The sequence below is a fragment of the Vulpes vulpes genome, chromosome 6 (assembly GCF_048418805.1).
Source record: "Vulpes vulpes isolate BD-2025 chromosome 6, VulVul3, whole genome shotgun sequence".
NCBI lineage: Eukaryota > Metazoa > Chordata > Mammalia > Carnivora > Canidae > Vulpes > Vulpes vulpes.
This window is the reverse complement of record NC_132785.1, coordinates 54425694-54443771: the sequence shown is the minus strand read 5'-3', so window position 1 is coordinate 54443771 and position 18078 is coordinate 54425694.

Below are 18078 nucleotides of genomic sequence, written 5' to 3'. Positions count from 1 at the left end.
CATAAATCATTGAGCTCTAAAATCAAGAATAATCCTGTCAATTACAGTTTCATGGACACGAATGAGTAAAGAAAGTATGAACATGGGGGCACCTGCGTGGCTCAGTCTGTTAAGCATCTGACTTCGGCTCAGGTCATGATCCCAGGGTCCTGGGATCGAGCCCCATGTATGGCTTCCTGCTCAGAGGGAGTCTGCTTCCCCCTCTCCCTCTGCTGCTCTGTGTTCTCTCTCTGGCTCTCTCTCTCAAATAAATAAAATCTTAAAAAAAAAAATAAAGTACCAATATGCATTGAAGAAGAGAGAGATTAAAAGTCATGAATAGCTGAAAAACTCCCCTATGGGTCCAACTTCTACAGTATCAGAATTTAAATCTAGTTATACCTTTTGATGAATCTCAAGAAAATAGCTTGTTATTATATTTGATTCTCTCTATTTTGATATTGATCTTGGGATTCTTCCTGTGCATTTGTAGCTATCTTTAGAATCTTCAGAAGTTAGTTAAAATATCCACAATATAGAAAAGAAAATAAATTTACTAGTTAGCAGGTCATGTTGATTCAAAACTTAATTTTGTCCCATGAATTTTAGTTTTAATCAATTCATAAGCCAGTGTTAGAAGCAAAAATGATTAAATTTTCAGAAAACATTATTTAATGAACTGAGTTTCTCAAAGATATATTCACTAAAACCAAATTCTATGGTGAAAGCCATAATCTACATTTGATCAAAAAATGAATATAATAAATTCAATCTCATAATTTATTTACTCTAGTATGTTTATTATACAGGCACATGGTGAATAATATAAAATAGTTAATTGATTATGTTGAAAAAATAGAGATACAGAGGATTCAGAGGATGCAGTGAATGTATTATTCTTATTAATCAGATTTCGTAAGTCACATTTATGATATTTATGTTTCTTTGAATTTGAACTTAGGCATGCTATAAACAACTGAATAGTCTTTGTTACAGCTTCAAATATTTGGAAAAATCTGATAGCCTCTGTATTGCACAATAAAACTTATAAAACATTACAACTTGTAAAAAAATATTAATAATACAAAACTTCACAAAAAAGTCATAGTATCACGTTATTCTGGCATTTGCTTTTTAATGTAAACGTCAGGAAAAATGCCTCCAGCCATGAGGAATTCTCATAGGAGTCAACCAAACATGGGCTGACTTTCCAACAATTCCCATATCTCCCACAGAACTTTCTTCAGAAAAGTCCAAATACCAGTGCTAACATTTCTAGACCTTCCAAAGTTTCTGATTCTGGAAAATAAGGTATTAATCCTTCCAGCTTGTAATATCCCATGCTTCTGTGGTATAGTATAATTGTAGTTTACCTACTCCCAACTTTTTTTTTTTTTTTTTTTTTTTTTTTATGATAGTCACACAGAGAGAGAGAGAGAGAGAGAGGCAGAGACCCAGGCGGAGGGAGAAGCAGGCTCCATGCACCGGGAGCCCGACGTGGGATTCGATCCCGGGTCTCCAGGATTGCGCCCTGGGCCAAAGGCAGGCGCTAAACCACTGCACCACCCAGGGACCCCCCCCCTATTCCCAACTTTTATTAAGCACCAACTGCATGCCAGTTATGGGCTAAGAGAACCTCACGTTGACAATGACATTACTTTTTCAAAATGCTCATTTAAGGTAGATAGTGAAGCAGAATGACATAGAAATGAGCACTTATTTCAAGATCACAGAGCTTAGTAAATAATGAGAAGAGATCATCTAGTTTATACTTCAAAGACTCTTTCTGTACCAGTTTGTGAAGGACTCTGTTCAAACCTCACTTTTCACAAAAAGCTTACAGAACTTCAAGTAATTCAAAAGCTTTGCAATCTTTCTGGGACAAACTTTTTCTGAAAGGGCCAGTTGTGAATCTTTTAGCTTCATGGGCCATAAGTGTTCTATCTCCTACTCACCTCTCTGTGGTAGTGTGAAAGACTATGTAGAGGACTGTAAACTAAAGGGTGGGCCATATTTCAATAAAACTTTATTGATGGTAATGCCTGGGTGGCTCAGCCGTTGGGCAGCTGCCTTCGGCTCTGGTCCTGATCCTAGGGTCCAGGATCGAAATCTCGCATCAGACTCCTGCGAAGAGCCTACTTCTCCCTCTGCCTGTGTCTTGGCCTCTCTCTTTCTCTCTCTGTCTCTCATGAAAAAATAAATACATCTTAAAAAAAAAACTTTTATTTATGGATGCTATATTCGATTACCATATATTTATGGATACATATTTATTTACAGGCATTATATAAAGTTAGAATTTCATATAGTGTTCACCTGTCGTAAAAATTTATTCTTTTTTTAGTTTTACTTGTTTTGTTTTGTTTTTTTTTTCTCAACTATCTGAAAATGTAAAACCGTTCTTGGCTCACAGGCCTTACAAAACAAGTGGCATAGTTTGCCAGCCTCTATTCTAGAGTAGGATCCTTTTAAACCTAAATGTCTCCTGTCCCAAAGGTGTTCTCAAATAACTAAGAAGTAATGAGATAACACTCTAACCAAAATAATCCTGTAATACTGATAACACAGTATTTATTAGATACCACCCAAAATATTGTATACATATCATTTAAGCTAGAGTTACCCTAGTGCCATGGAGTAGTTTTGATTTACTCACACAGGAAAGGAAATGGGGCTTTGACTGTTGGAGTTACATCTCTGGTCGTACACATGAATGTAGCAGAATTCAAGTGTTTATCTCTAAACTTTGAAAACCATAATTCTTCTCTATTTAAAGGCCAGGGAAAGCTTTTATGGTTCAGGAGAAACAAATGACCTAGACAAACCTACCCAATACTGATATTTGGGACTATCAGCGTTCTAGGGATTTTTGGAGGTCACTCTGATGTCTTAGTACAGAATAACTGTGCACATGTTATCCATGTTCTAATTACATGATTCCTTGCTCTACCTTCAAAGTTTTGATTTAATGGATCCATCTATCAAATAGCAATAGCATAGGAGCAAAATATATAGCTACTATGTTTTGATTATTATAGTCATTTTTTCCTAACTATAATATATGTCTTCACCCCAACCTGATAGCTACTTAGCTAACTTTGTGAAGAGAATGAAGACAGATGGCAAGATGAGCCTCATATATATACATACAATATATATATAACAGCATTGTAATGAACAGATACTCTTTTAGGTGAAAATTGTCTGACCTTTCTTGATAGAACAGTTAGGTTTTACGAGAAAATGAGATATCCTTCTTGGTTTTACAGCCTTCCCTTTAGGACTAAATGGCGAAATTATCGCTATCTGCCACTGACTTGACAAAACTCCAACTGTGTTTATTACTTTACCTTTGTTTCATTTAACACTTGACCTCAGAAACCTTTATAAAGTGTCTTTAGTTACTACAGAATCTGGAAACATTGAGCACATATATTGTTCTTTGTCCATACTTCAAGGGGAAAGCCATTTTTCCCTGTCCAAATTTTCAAGCTATGGGGCTTCAAATAATTGAAGGAAAGAAGTATTTGTATTTTTAATATTTCTCTCATCAGTTCCCTAAAAAAATCAATTTAATAATACATCTGCTAATGTCTTTAAACCACAAAGTGTATATACTACATGAAAGTATAGATTTCATAGAAGGAATAATGAAAGATAATATAAATAGTCTTAATTTACTACTCTTTCAACATTTTGCATATCTTTTAAGAGAGATATGTATATACATATGCACACACACACACCATCACAATCAATATATGAAGTGATGAAAATATATAATTTGTTTTGCTAAGTAACTTACTTACAAAGTCAACATATTGTTTAAAGTGCCAAAACATAATAACCCACACTATGGATGGATTAAAAACACATGTGAATACATTGCAGGTATTACTGATTATATTGTACATCATCTGTATTCTCAGTATTATATCAAATGAAGATTGCAGAAAGCTGAAATAGCTTACTGAGAAAACTAGCTCTGATTATCTCCTTGAAGGAAGAAGTGATTATGACATAGTGTGGCACAAAGGAGTTTTAATTATTTTAGTCAAAGAAGATAAATGTTCCGAAATAAACAATTAACACCTGGCACAATCCTTGTCCTAACCAGTTGTCCCATTGTATTGAAATAATCTCTATTCAAGTTTTTTTTTTTTTTTTTTTTTTTTTTTTTTTACCATGAATCTCTATGCTCCCATAAGGGACTTATTCCATCTGTATGTTTAAATCTTAACCAAGCACTGATAAATGATTGGTCCTCACCAAATATAAAACAAACATAATAAATATTTGTTCCAACTAACTGAAGAAAGAAGTCTTTTCAATTAATAATAGGGGTTTCAGTGTAATTGGAACCACACAAAACACACACACACACACACACACAGCAACTTTCAGATAAAGTGAAGATTCTAAAACATGAGTTGACTTTTTCTAATTTGCCTAGTTCTGCTAATTCTCAGGGGAGAAGGAAATAAAGATCCAACATTTATTTGGTTTCTCTTCTGTAAAACATTCTGTGCTAGGAAATTTTCATTCTTTATCCTTTTTAGTGCTGGTGGGTTTGGGATAGCACCACATAGTAAGCTACATGCAATGATTCATCAATTTTGTACTAATACTTATCACAACCATTTGAAATATGTTACTATATGCAATAGTAATCATAGCATTTTGAAATATTTTACCAATATGGTGTTTTTACATAAAAATATGACATATTTTACCATATTAGTGGTATAATTATTTCCTATTTTTAAACTACAGGATTTATATTTTTCAGAGTCATTATTTCATATAAATTACATGTCATTAAATTTTTGTGACAAAGTATACTACTGGATTTAATTGATGAATCTGAAATTGCAATCTGGTCCTTACAGACCTTCAGTAAACTTGGAGGAATTATAATCTGACTGAAGGATGAAAAATGCTGTCCTGTCTTAATTGTCAAGTCCAGTGTTACAAGCAGCAGAAACATTGCTGAGGGTGGGGGGAGAAAATTGGCCAAAGAAAATGAGCCAGTGTTGACTGGTACCCTGGATTGTTTTATGCCTGATTTCAATTCTTCTTACATATCTTTATAATTATCCTTAAAATTTTCAGAAGAGCCTTCAAACTTATTTTTTATAATGATTTTCAAAGTTTCTTTCACAAAGTGGTCTAAGATGGTGCTTTCTTGTGTACTGTGTCTTTCTGGTCATGGAGACTTTCACTCCCAAAATAGAATACAGATACGTATCTTTTTGTCATTGACTATGTATTTCAAGAATCATTTGATATATTTGTTATGCTCACATGGAACTTCAACATTTCTCTGTTTCCTTATTTTTAATTTTTATCTTATATTACAACAGTGTTTAAATAAAACAGTATAATACACTGTTTGGGGCTAGCCTCCACCATATCTCAAACTGGCCTAAAAAGAAGTTACTCTTCCTAAGATTACAAAAATATTCATTAAAAAGATTAATTAAAATATTCATTAGAAGTCAAAACATTAGAAATAGAAATATGACTTTGCTGTCTAAGCTGATGGCTATTCTCTTTTATAATTTTTTAAAAATGTTATTTTATTTTTTAAAGATTTTATTTATTTATTCTTAAGAGACAGAGAGAGAAGCAGAGACATAGACAGAGGGAGAAGCAGGCTCCCTCTGGGAAGCCTGATGTGGGACTCAGTCCTGGGAACTCGGGATCATACCCTGAGCTGAAGGCAGACGCTCAACCACTGAGCCACCCAGGTGCCTCTCTTTTTAATTTTTTTTAACTCCTGAGGGTAGGCCATAATTCACAGCTGTGATCTTTATAAGTTCATAATTGAGGAGAGGCCATGATTTAGCAAGGCCTGCCAAGTTGTGAGGCTCAAATTTTCCTTAGAGAAATATTGCTTATTTGTTCAGCATGCACCATGCCTTAACTAGAGTGTGTATGCCAATCGTTTTATTTTCAAGCACTCATATTCATAGATTTCTGCCATATGATTGCATTTTACAGTATAATATGAATGTATTCATAATGATTTCATTTGAATCTGTTCATAATTTATAAAAATGCTCAATGAAAGTGCTATGATTTGAATATCAATTACATGAAAATCTCAAATCATGGATTATTCTGGTCAATTAATTGGTGAGAGATGTTCCTCACTTTCAATATCAATTTGCACATTCTGTCCATAATAGCAACAATAGATATTTAGATAGCAACCCACTGTATTAATATGCATACTATCTTATTTAAGCCATTTAAGAAACCCATGGTATAATTATTGCTACCCATGCTTTAAAAATAAGAGATGTGAGATTCAGAGAGGTTAAGTCATTTATTTGAGATTTCTCTAATAATAAGTGGCCAAGACAGTAATTAAATCTTGTGTATAAAATCCTGTATAATTTTCATATAGATTTAATATCAGCCAAGATGAAAAATAAGTCTTATTTTACAGACTAAGATAACTATAAGATGCCAACTTCAAGGAATCGGATCTATTCTTACTTATTTTAATCCCAGAGTTCTTTATTTAATTAATTAATCCTAGGATTATTTAATTCCAAAGATGAAATAAATGATTGTTTCTCTCTTGTTATGTCACAAATGGTGTGACTTTATACTCAGGGATATTATAATAAGAAGATACAGGCTTTGGCTAAAATATAAGGGCTTTGGACTACATGTAAAAATGTGTTCTGTTGGGGATCCCTGGGTGGCGCCGTGGTTTGGCGCCTGCTTTTGGCCCAGGGTGCGATCCTGGAGACCTGGGATTGAATCCCACATCGGGCTCCCGGTGCATGGAGCCTGCTTCTCCCTCTGCCTGTGTCTCTGCCTCTCTCTCTCTCTCTCTCTCTCTCTCTCTCTCTGTGACTATCATAAATAAATAAAGAAAAATTTTTTTAAAAAATGTGTTCTGTTAGCATGGTGCCCTAGGGGTCCCTTCCTCTGAAATCTTTACAGGATGACCTCCCCTATGATTATGGAAGATTTATCTTCTGTACTTGATGATGGAAAATTAACTGAATGGTTTTCAACATTGGGACCACCTGGGTCTCTAAGGAACTGGAGAATGAGTGCGCAAACACACAGTTCGACTACAAAGAACAATCTTTGATGGCCTCATGATCAATTTGAATATAGAAGCATATTCACAAACAGCATTTCCATCTTATGTAGAATGAAGGAGAAGCAGAGGCAGATGGAGAGTTGCCGGCTCAACCATGCAGTGGATCCCAGTCATTTTATCCACTCACAGGAATCAGTTGAAAGGTTCACTTGGAGATTTTCTACCCCGACTTAGATAGTGTTTTGATTAAAATCATATGGTTATTAGGTTTCATTTTCCAGATGGAAAAATGAAGACCAAAAGCGTTTATGTGGAAACTAGTTTCCCTGATCCTGTGCAGTGTTCTTTTTGTTCATGTCTGAGACCTTAGATACACTGCTATTATAGACCAACACATTCATTATTCATCCACCTAATCTACATATTTTCTATATTTTATTTAAAAGCATACCAGAAGGAACAGAAGCATTAAAGAAAAAAATAATATTTCATAGGTAACTTCTTTCACTACTCATCAGTGAAGGGCACTTGGTTAGCAAAGGGATTTCTCATCAGTACACTCACTTTCTCTGCACAGACTAAATTGGCATGTGTAAAGAAAGCATGGATTAAAGGGACCCTGTGTCACCCTAGCACCTCCCAAGAACACTATCGAAGTCATTACAGTCATTACCCCAGTAAAGAATAATTCGACTCATGTTAATGACAGATAACAAGTCATATAAATATTACACAAGTGAAGAATGTTAACTGTTATGAAACTAAATTTCAGAAAGGCTTAGTGAATTGCTAGCATTCCACAATAAAACTGTGCAAAAACTACCTGGAACTCAGTTATGTACAAGTTGAATGCTGGGAAACTGTGTATGAGTATGTTGACCCATGATACACCCTCATGTTCAGCTAGCTGCGACATAGTCCATGAAATACGTTGTTTATATAAATATGACAAAGCAAAACAAAGTTCTTGGTACATTAACTATTGTGCCAGTTTGTGTTCTTTAGCTACTAATAAAAGGAACCAACTGTACCTGCCTGATAGAAACAAAAGATGGTAACATGATAAGGTTGAGGGGTAGCTCAGAGAATCAGGGAAGTGGCTACAGATTCTATACTAGGAAGGACGATAGGAATCGTTGGCATCGTTGTGCATGTTCTCAGCTCCCATCCCATTTTGGCCCCTCCCCAGGGATGAACCAGCCACATGGATGTTTTCCTTCTTTCTGTCCTTCCATTTAAGGGTCAGATACTGTGAAAGAGACTCCTATTGACCCCACTTGTCCAGGAGAGAGCAAGTGTCTTGAGTGGCAGCACAGGAGAGAAGAGTGGTTTCCCAAGGAAATTGAGGTTTCTTGCCAGAAAAGACGAAAAATGGTTCCTAGTCATCAAGCAGGACCTCATATTTTGTCAAAGCTCAATTTAAATGTTGCTTCCTGTGAGAAGCCATTTTCTTATTCTTCTAAACCTTCTGGGTAAATTCACTTTCACTAGACAAGCTTGTGTCAGATATTCAAGAAAATGAGGTGTACTGGAGGGTGGGAGAGGGAGCATACATGCCTTTAGGGAGCATACGTTCTAACAGAAAATAGTATTTCCAGGTCACCAATTTTGTCCTTCTCTCAGGATCCCAGTGTCTGGTGCTTTACTTACAAGTTTTCCCCATATAGAGGTTTTTATGCTTCTTAGTGATATTTTTAATTGATATTTGTATCATATGTATCATTTAACATATTGTGTGTCACAGAATGTACACTAATCAACATTTTAACATTGGCTTTAAGTGCTTAATCTCCTAATTCAGTCTCCTGATTATCCTTTTTTTCTGATGACTCTGCTATAGATAAAATAAAATCCAGATTCTCAAAATGATTCCTTTTTAAAAGTATTTATTTATTTATTTATTTATTTATTTATTTATTTATTTACTTACTTATTTATTTTAGAGAATGAAAGAGAGAGAGGGAAGGAGGGCACATGGAGAGGCAGAGGGAGACAATCTTCAAACAGACTCCCCATTGATGGGGATGGGGCGGGAAGGGTGGACTAGATCCGAGGACCCTGAGATCACGACTTAAGCCAAAATCAAGAGTCAGGTGCTCAACCCACTGAGCCACCCAGATGTCCCTAAAAATGATTTTTATTTTTATTTATTTTTTTTTTAATTTTTTTTTTTTAATTTTATTTATTTATGATAGTCATACAGAGAGAAAGAGAGAGGCAGAGACACAGGCAGAGGGAGAAGCAGGCTCCATGCGCCGGGAGCCCGATGTGGGATTCGATCCCGGGTCTCCAGGATCGCGCCCTGGGCCAAAGGCAGGCGCCAAACCGCTGCGCCACCCAGGGATCCCTAAAAATGATTTTTAAAACCGTTCATAACCTTTCCTTTCTCCAGTTATTTTAACACTCTATCATTTATGTGATCTACATTGTAATCCAACCCTGTTCCCAGACTTAAACTCATCTTCCACTTTGGGCTTATATTTAGTCATTGTTTATTCCTCTACTGTTGAGACGGATTCTGTGCTTTATATTGGAGTTGTTTCTGTATGTTTCTTTGGTCCCTTATAGATTGTAAATTCCTGGGGAGGAAGGATTATTCAGATATAGACCTCTTCAACTTCTCATCAATTAAGAATTCAGTTATTGTTAACTAAATTAAAGATGTGGTTTTGATCATTTATTAAAATGTATTTGTATGTATTATATACCAAAATTATATTTGCCTTATAGAAAAAGTTGTATGCAATATATCTGTCACTCTTGAGAAGATTAGAGCATAAAATAATTGGAATAAACTATTAGGACATAAATACAGAGGTTTAATAGAAGTACTAAGAAGGGAATGGCGAGTTATCATAGGTGGACTTGCAGACAAGAAGTGTTTTTCGGGACAAAGAGGCAGGAGCAGGATGAACAAATACACAAAACAGGAGAGATATGGGATATCCAACTCAATAAGCAAACTTATGTGATCTGGGAGGAAGATTATATATCCTATATTGATCTAAAAGAATTTTAAAAATCTTTTTTTGTTGTTGTTAGTTATGGAGACCCATCAAAAGGTTTTGAGACAAACTATATGTTTGGATATACATTTTAGGAAGCTCATTTTGACTTCGTGTGAGAAGCCATTCACTGAGATAGCTAGTAATGCAAAGAGCCTGAATGGATTTTGGCAGCAGCAGTGAATTTTTAACAAGGGAATGAGTACAAGAGATGACAATATATCCATTAAGCCAAATCCTAAGCACATGGTAAGTGATGCCAGAAGGGAATGTGTTGGGGGGGGGGTCATCCAGGTTGACCCTAAGGTTTTACGGACAGAGAAGGAATGAAGACTTGTTCCCTCAGAGAGATTGAGGAAGGGGGAAAGAAACAATGTGAGAGAATACAGAGGGGAGACAAGGGGAAAGGAGGGCACCAGAGCACAGGGTAGGCTAAGGGCAAGGATGGTGGAGAGAAAAGGACATTTGGGATTTTCAAAATTTAAATGTGGAGAGAGAGGACCATATTCCATTAAAAAAAAAAGACTTGGTCAGAAGGAGAGAGGAAGGTTAAGAATTTTGGAAACCAATGGTGGGATTTTGAGGGAAAATTATTTGACAAGAGGATATCTAATATTACTGAGAAGATTGAGTCTCCTGAGAGTAGCTAGAAACATTAGAAATCACTCAAATAAAGCTTAAGAGCAAGAGAAACCATGCAATGTTGGTAGGGGCTGTGGGTGTGGTTATGGAGTGATGACTGGGAAGGAGCAATAGGAAGCTTAGGGTGCTGGACCCTGTCCATTGCTCAGTCCATGCACTGATTCCATTACTGCATTTATGTGCTTTGCTATACATATATGTATTGCTTCAAATAAAAAAATGTTAAAAAATAAAATGACTGAAAAATAACACCTATAACATAAATCATGAAATGACTTTCACAAGTTACCTGAGTAGTAAGTCAGACACAAGATTCAAATCCGGATCTCTTTGACTTCCATGCATTTGCCATTATCCACTGTGCTAATTGCCCCCAGACCTGACTCTTTCCCCTCATTGTCCATTGGTACAGCAAAATGGGCTTCCTCCTGTTAGCCCCTTTTAAAACTGTTTTAAATGAAACAACCAATAGATTGAATTTTATTCACTTGCAATTTTTGCCTCAATAATCCTTTAACTTTGGGTAAAATATTTTCTTCTGAGCTATCCATCAAGGATTTGATGGATACTACAGATACTACATGCAGATGTGCTTAAATCCAAAGCTATTTTGGGACACCTAGGTGGCTCAGCTGTTGAGTGTCTATCTTTGGCTCAGGGCATGATCCCCAGTCCGGGGATCAAGTCCTGCAAAGGGCTCTCTGAGAGGAGCCTGCTTCTCCCTCTGCCTATGTCTCTGCCTCTCTCTCTGTCTCTCATGAATAAATAAAATCTTAAGAAATAAAACACAAAAACAAAAAATGCCCTAAGGAAATCTTCAAAAAATCCAAAAGCTATTCATAGATCTGAAAAATATTTTAATCTAGTATCAGTATGAATATGATAATGGAAATGATACTATTTCATCTTAATATCCTGAACCAAAAAAAAACTTAAAAAAATGCTTGAATATCATGGAATAGAGGGAAATACTCAAAGGAGACATCTTTTCTTATAGGGACAGATAAATCTCTTTCTCTTTATAATTTTTTTTCTTATAGTGTAGAGTCCTTTACTTTTTCTTTTTTGCTTACTAACTTTTTGAAACATTATGCATATTTTAATATGATTAATCTTATTTTACTTTTATGGAATATTTTGAGTGAAGCAGGGTAGACATTTTGACATCTTTAATATATGAATTAATTGTGGACTGTCAAATAATAAACAATGTTTTGCTATACCATAGATCTAGTGGTTCAAATAGATATTTAAATGCAGAGCAGCTGAACTGATCAGCTGATGCAGGTACTTTGTCTTCTTGGCAGACTGATTTCTCATTGTAAACAAACATGTACAGTACGGTATACAGACACCATCCACCTGTGAGCTTTGTTGGTGTGTGTCCACCAAGAAACCTATATTTGGGTTTCCCATAAATAGAGTTTTCAACCTGAAAAGCCCGAAGCCATGGTCCAAAGAAAAGCCACCACATCAAGATGTCTCCCAGGAGCCCTGTCCCATTCAATGACCTGAGATGCAGTGCCCCTCTGGCTGCTGCTTTGTGTTGGTAAGGGCCTTGCTTCTCCCACAGATCATAGCTTGAAGTGCTTGTATCAATTTAAGGAGAATTCACAGTCATATGTATTTGAATACACACATTTCAAATGATGTGATAAAACTTAATAGATTTTCAGTCTATGTGCAATACATAAAAATGTGGTTCTCTCAAATTAAAAATGTGTCAAGATTTGCATAATTTCATAGCTTGTGGACCAAGTGAACTACAAAATAGGTGCACTCTTGACACTCTATGACCCCATTTCAGCAGTTAAATGGTTATGTTGGCCATCCTTTGTCAGAGCTAGTCGTGGTTTATGAATTTAGAATGATTCTGGGTATCATGCCAGAATGATACAGATTAGGCCTTGGGTAGACTTCACGTAACATGTCACCATTCTATACACAATCCTAGTATTAATTTTAGAAACATATTCTGCATATCTGAAAATGTGATTTAGTATCACTTGAGCTCTAAGTTCTAAGCTCTGTTGCTTCTTTAAGATAATTATGTAAACTATTTTTTAAAAATAATGATTGAGTTTTTCATTAGTAATAGAAAATAATGGCATGAGTAAAATGGATGTCTATTTTATTATGCATGATCCATAAAATGTTATTTTTAAAAGTTTTTAAATTCACTCTAGGTTAATGATTCAAAAAGTCTATTCAACATGTGCATCATGTATCTTATACTCATGACAATCTACAATACCCTCACTGATTTTTGCCTGGCTTTACCAAACCGAGTGCCTGTTTCACTCACTATAAAATATTGTAAATGTATAAATATGCTCAGATATTAAGCTTCTTATCAATATTTTTTGAATGAATAAATGTGACCAAATAGCTTTTGTAAAGGCTAAGAAATTTGGGATATAGGGATTTAATTCCATTCCCTTTAATATTTTGAAATATTACATGATACGAAAATCATATGCACAATTTAGACTCATAGCCATTTTTAGAAACTATAATTTTTGATTCAAAAGAAATCTGCAATCTTGCAAAAATGAGACTCAGTTTAACAGTGTGTTTCCAAAGAAATTGTAGCTGCTTTTCTTGCCTTTCTTCTTAGACAAGAGACTTGTGATAAGGAGAAAAAAAATCCAAAAATTCCACAGGGCCCATAAATATAAGTAGCAGTCGTATAGTAGAAAGCTAAATCATTGGGAAGTGAGAAAAAAAAAAAAGCTCTCATTCAAGTTCTCCATCTACCATCTTACTATTGACATAGCAATGTCACTCATAGTGATGTGCTCTTGGACAAGACACATGGTTTCTCTGAGCTTTACTTTCTTCATCTGGACTTAGATGAGCTCAAAGACTACTTCACCAGCTAAGAATTGCCTTGCTCTTTCCAGATTAAAATTTAAGCATATGCAGTAACAAATCTATTTCTTTCTTACTTTTCTTTTTTCAAATTAAAAAGGTATAGGGCAGCCCAGGTGGCTCAGTGGTTTAGCGCCACCTTCGGCCCAGGGCCTGATCCTGGAAACCCGGGACTGAGTCCCACATCAGGCTCCCTGCATGGAGCTTGCTTCTCTCTCTGCCTGTTGTCTCTGTCTCTCTCTCTGTCTTTCATGAATAAATAAATAAATAAATAAATAAATAAATAAATAAATAAATCTTTTAAAAAAAGGTGTAAAGGCATATCATTAAACAGATTTTATCTGTTTTTCCTGTATAATGCTCCTAATGCAACACTGGATTTTATGTACACACCTCTAGTTTAAGCCAAAAAGTAAGACAGTAGTTCAGTAAGATATATCTGTTGCTTTACTATGACATTCTTATTAAAAAAAAAAAAAAACTTTAATATGAACCATTTTTAAGAGGTCTGGTTCTTCAAGTTTTTATAGGTTCCATGAATACTCTACAGTTCCTTTGGACATCATTCTGGTTGGCTATAGGTGTTGAGCAGCAGAATTGCTAAAGCTAAAGACTAGACCAGATGGATACTCTTCTTCTGATAGCCTAAAAGCTGGAAGATGCTCATGTCATACTGTACATGTACATAGCCAGATGCTATGTAATGTCATGTTATTCCTATAAAATCCAGTGTCTTAACAAATGCTATGCTTCACTTTTAATGATGGAAAATAGAAGTTTTAACAACCTGTCATTTCTTTTTTATAGGCTGTCTCCGCAGGACCCCAATCATTGGTGTCCAATAGAGTTTCCTGGGTGACAGATAGGAAAGAAAGACAGAGTCTATTAGAGGGAAAAGGAAAAAGGGAAGTGTGCCTAGCAGACAAAACAACTACCACAGAGGGCTTTTCTGAGGCCATTCATCCCATAACAAGAGAACAATAATGATTAAATATTAAAATTATGACACTTCCTGGGGAAACTGGATATATACCTATAAAAGAATAAATCTGGACCACTATGTCACTTCATACCATATACAGAAATTAAGTCAAAATGGATCAAAGATCTGAACCCTTAAAAAAATATAGGTGAAAGTCTGTGTGTCTTCTCAGATTAGGCCATGATTTCTTAGAAATGCCACCAAAAGCACAAACAACAAAAGGAAACTAGGAAAATGAAGTTTAAAAAAATTTTATTTATCTGAGCGAGAGTGTGTGAGTGAGGATGGGGAGAGCAGAGGTAGAGGAGAAACAGACTCCCTACTGAGCTCAGAGCCTGATACAGGACTGGGTCTCACAACCCTGAGATCATGACCTGAGCCAAAAGAAGGAGTAGGACACTAAACCGACTGAGCCACCCAAGTGTACCTCGCACATGAAAAGTTGCTCAATATCATTAGTTATTAGGGAATGCAAATTAAAACCACTTTGGATCCACTTAGATGATTATAATAAAACAAACTTAACAAGGACTAGGGAATGTATGAGATACTATACTATAATCCTCACACATTGCTTGTGGGAATGCAACATGGTGCAGCAACTATGGAAAACAGCTGATACTTCGTCAAAAGTTAAACAGTTTTACCCTGAGAACCAGCAATCCCGACCCCATAGATGTCTGAGAGAAGTAAAAACAGTTTCAAACACAAACATGTACATGAGGGTTCAAAGCAGAATACTCCTAACAGTCAAAAAGTAGAAAAAAAAATCTACCAGTTAATAAATATCTACCAGTTAAAAATATCTACCAGTTAATAAATGTCTATCTACCAGGAATGATGTATTCCTACCCATACAATGGAATATTATTTGGTAATAAAAAGAAATGAAGTACTGTTACATGTTACAATATGAACTCTGAAAACATGCTAAGTGAAAGAAATCAGACACAAAAGGCTACATAGTATACTATCCCATGTATATGAAAGGTGTGCAGTACGCAGAAATAGGAAACTTACTAGTGATTGCCAGGAATCTAGCAGGATGCCTGCTAGAGGAGGAGAGGCATTGCTAAGGTATTGGAGGGGTGTGATGAAACTATTCTAGATTTAGTTAGTAGTAATGGTTGCACAACACAATAACTGTATAAAATAACAGTCAAGGGTAAGCTTGAAAATGGTGAATTTTATCTTGTGTGACCTATGTCTCAATAAGAAGTGTTAAAAAGACACTGAATTAAATGAACAGCAAGCTATAAATACTTACAGGTATAGACAATTGTACAAATAGTTTTCAACATCTATTCTTGTGGAAAGATTACTAACAGTTGTCTAAGAAGCTGAAACTGGACATGTGTTTAATTCTTTAGTTTATTAAATATTTATTGGAATGCCTGCTATATGCTAGGCACTGTCCTGGGTTCAAATAAAGATAGATTCTAGGAAACATCAGTTGTTCACATTTTTATTTCAGGGTCCTTTACACTCTCAAAAATTATTGAAGACTCTAGAGAGACTTTGCTTACATAGGACAAACACTATCAATATTTTCTAAATTAGTAATTAAAACTGAGAGGCACCAGGGTGGCCCTGTCTGTTGAGTATATGACTCTTGATTTTGGCTCAAGCCATGATTTCTGGGTCCTGGGATCAACCCTCACATCAGGCTCCATGTTTAGTGCTGAGTCCGCTTGTCCCCCACTCTCTGTGCTTATTCTCTCTCAAATAAATAAATACAATCTTTAAAAAATTAAAAAAATGAATAAGAAATTAAAACTGAGAAAAGTTAAAAAATATTAACTAATCTAAATACAACAATAAAAACACATTATCTTTTATTATAAGTTCTAAAACAAAAATTAATGTGAGATTGGCATTATTTCACACTTCTGTAAAGAGTTGACCCCTGAACAACCTGAGGGTTAGAGAAGCCACCTGCCGTGTAGCTGAAAATCTATGTATAACTTTTGACTCCCCACAAAATTTACCTAGAAGCATTACTAATAACATCTACTCAAGGGTTGAAATTTAATACAATTAGCTGTTTTCACTGCTTCACTCAGATCTTCTTGTAAACTCTGTGCTTTGTATTTGTTTCCAGTAGATGCATGGTGTGGAAGACCTCAGTGACAACTGGTATAGTGGTCCTTGCATCTTGATCTGATCTGTGCTCCTGTGCAGTATTACCTAACTATTGTTTTTGCTCCAGTTATACGAGTGTCAGTACAGCAAAACTCACAAATTAATGTCTTCATATTGTTAGGATGAAAATGCGATTTGATCTTGCAGACCCCCTAATTGGTCTTAGGAACACCCACAGATCCACACATCATACTTTCACAAGTGCTGCTCCGGATTCTTGTGTTTATCTGAATTGCCTTGTCAGTGTCCTTTCTAATTGTTCTCTACATAGTAGAGTGTTTCTCACTGTCTTTGGTTTTTTAACATTGTAGTTGCTATTGGGGCTTCAATAGAGAGGCCCATCCCTAGATGCATATTGTCTTTCTGGAATCTTCTCTAGCATGTCCTTTGTCCTCTATACCTAATGCCAGTCCTCTCCACATGTGTTTTTCTGAGCTCTTGCTGTAGTTGCTCTGGGGAGCCTCCTGTCCTTGGAATATAGAAGACCTTGTGAGCCTATTCATGCAAGGCTGCTTGCAAACCCACCTTCGGACTCACATCTGCATTCATTTCCTTGCATGGTGATTTCCTCTAAAAGCTATTCCCTGCTATGTGAAGGAGTTTTGGTGGCCTCTTAGGTTGTCTTCTTAAGTAACAGAATGATGGGAGGAATAATTTATTTGCTCATAAGAGCATGCTACCTTTTAAGTAGGAAGGAGTTGGCTTCCTGACAAAGTGCCATTAGAAGAGTTCTCCCAATCCTCCAGCTAGTTTAGAATGCTTATCAGTTTCTCACCTTTACAGTCCTTAGTGCCTCCTGCCAACATTAGGACCCAATCCCAGGAGCGGCCCATCCTTCTCAGAAATTTTAAAAGAAATTATGCTCAAAATTAAAAGGTTGCAATTGCATTACAGAATGCTACCAGTGGGGATTGGTGGCTTGTGTGCTCTGCTTTGATGGCAGTTAACATAAAAAATGGAGAAACAGGGATCCCTGGGTGGCTCAGCGGTTCAGTGCCTGCCTTTGGCCCAGGGCGCGATCCTGGAGACCCGGGATCGAATCCCACGTCGGGCTCCCGGTGCATGGAGCCTGCTTCTCCCTCTGCCTATGTCTCTGCTTCTCTCTCTCTCTCTGTCTGTGTGACTATCATAAATAAATAAAAATTAAAAAAAATAATCTGTTAAAAAATGGAGAAATAAGTATACCTTAATATATTATCTAAATTTGGATGAATTGGAGTGGAACTCTAACTATATCGTGTCTCTCATGATTAAGGGTGCTGTTCTTAACCTGCTTCTGCTGCTGGCCTTGAAGATAAACTCCCTGACAATGGGTACAGAATTCTGTGTATTTGTTTCCCAACTATGTGAGACTTTCTGGACAAAGATTTCATAGCATCTTCAAACCGATG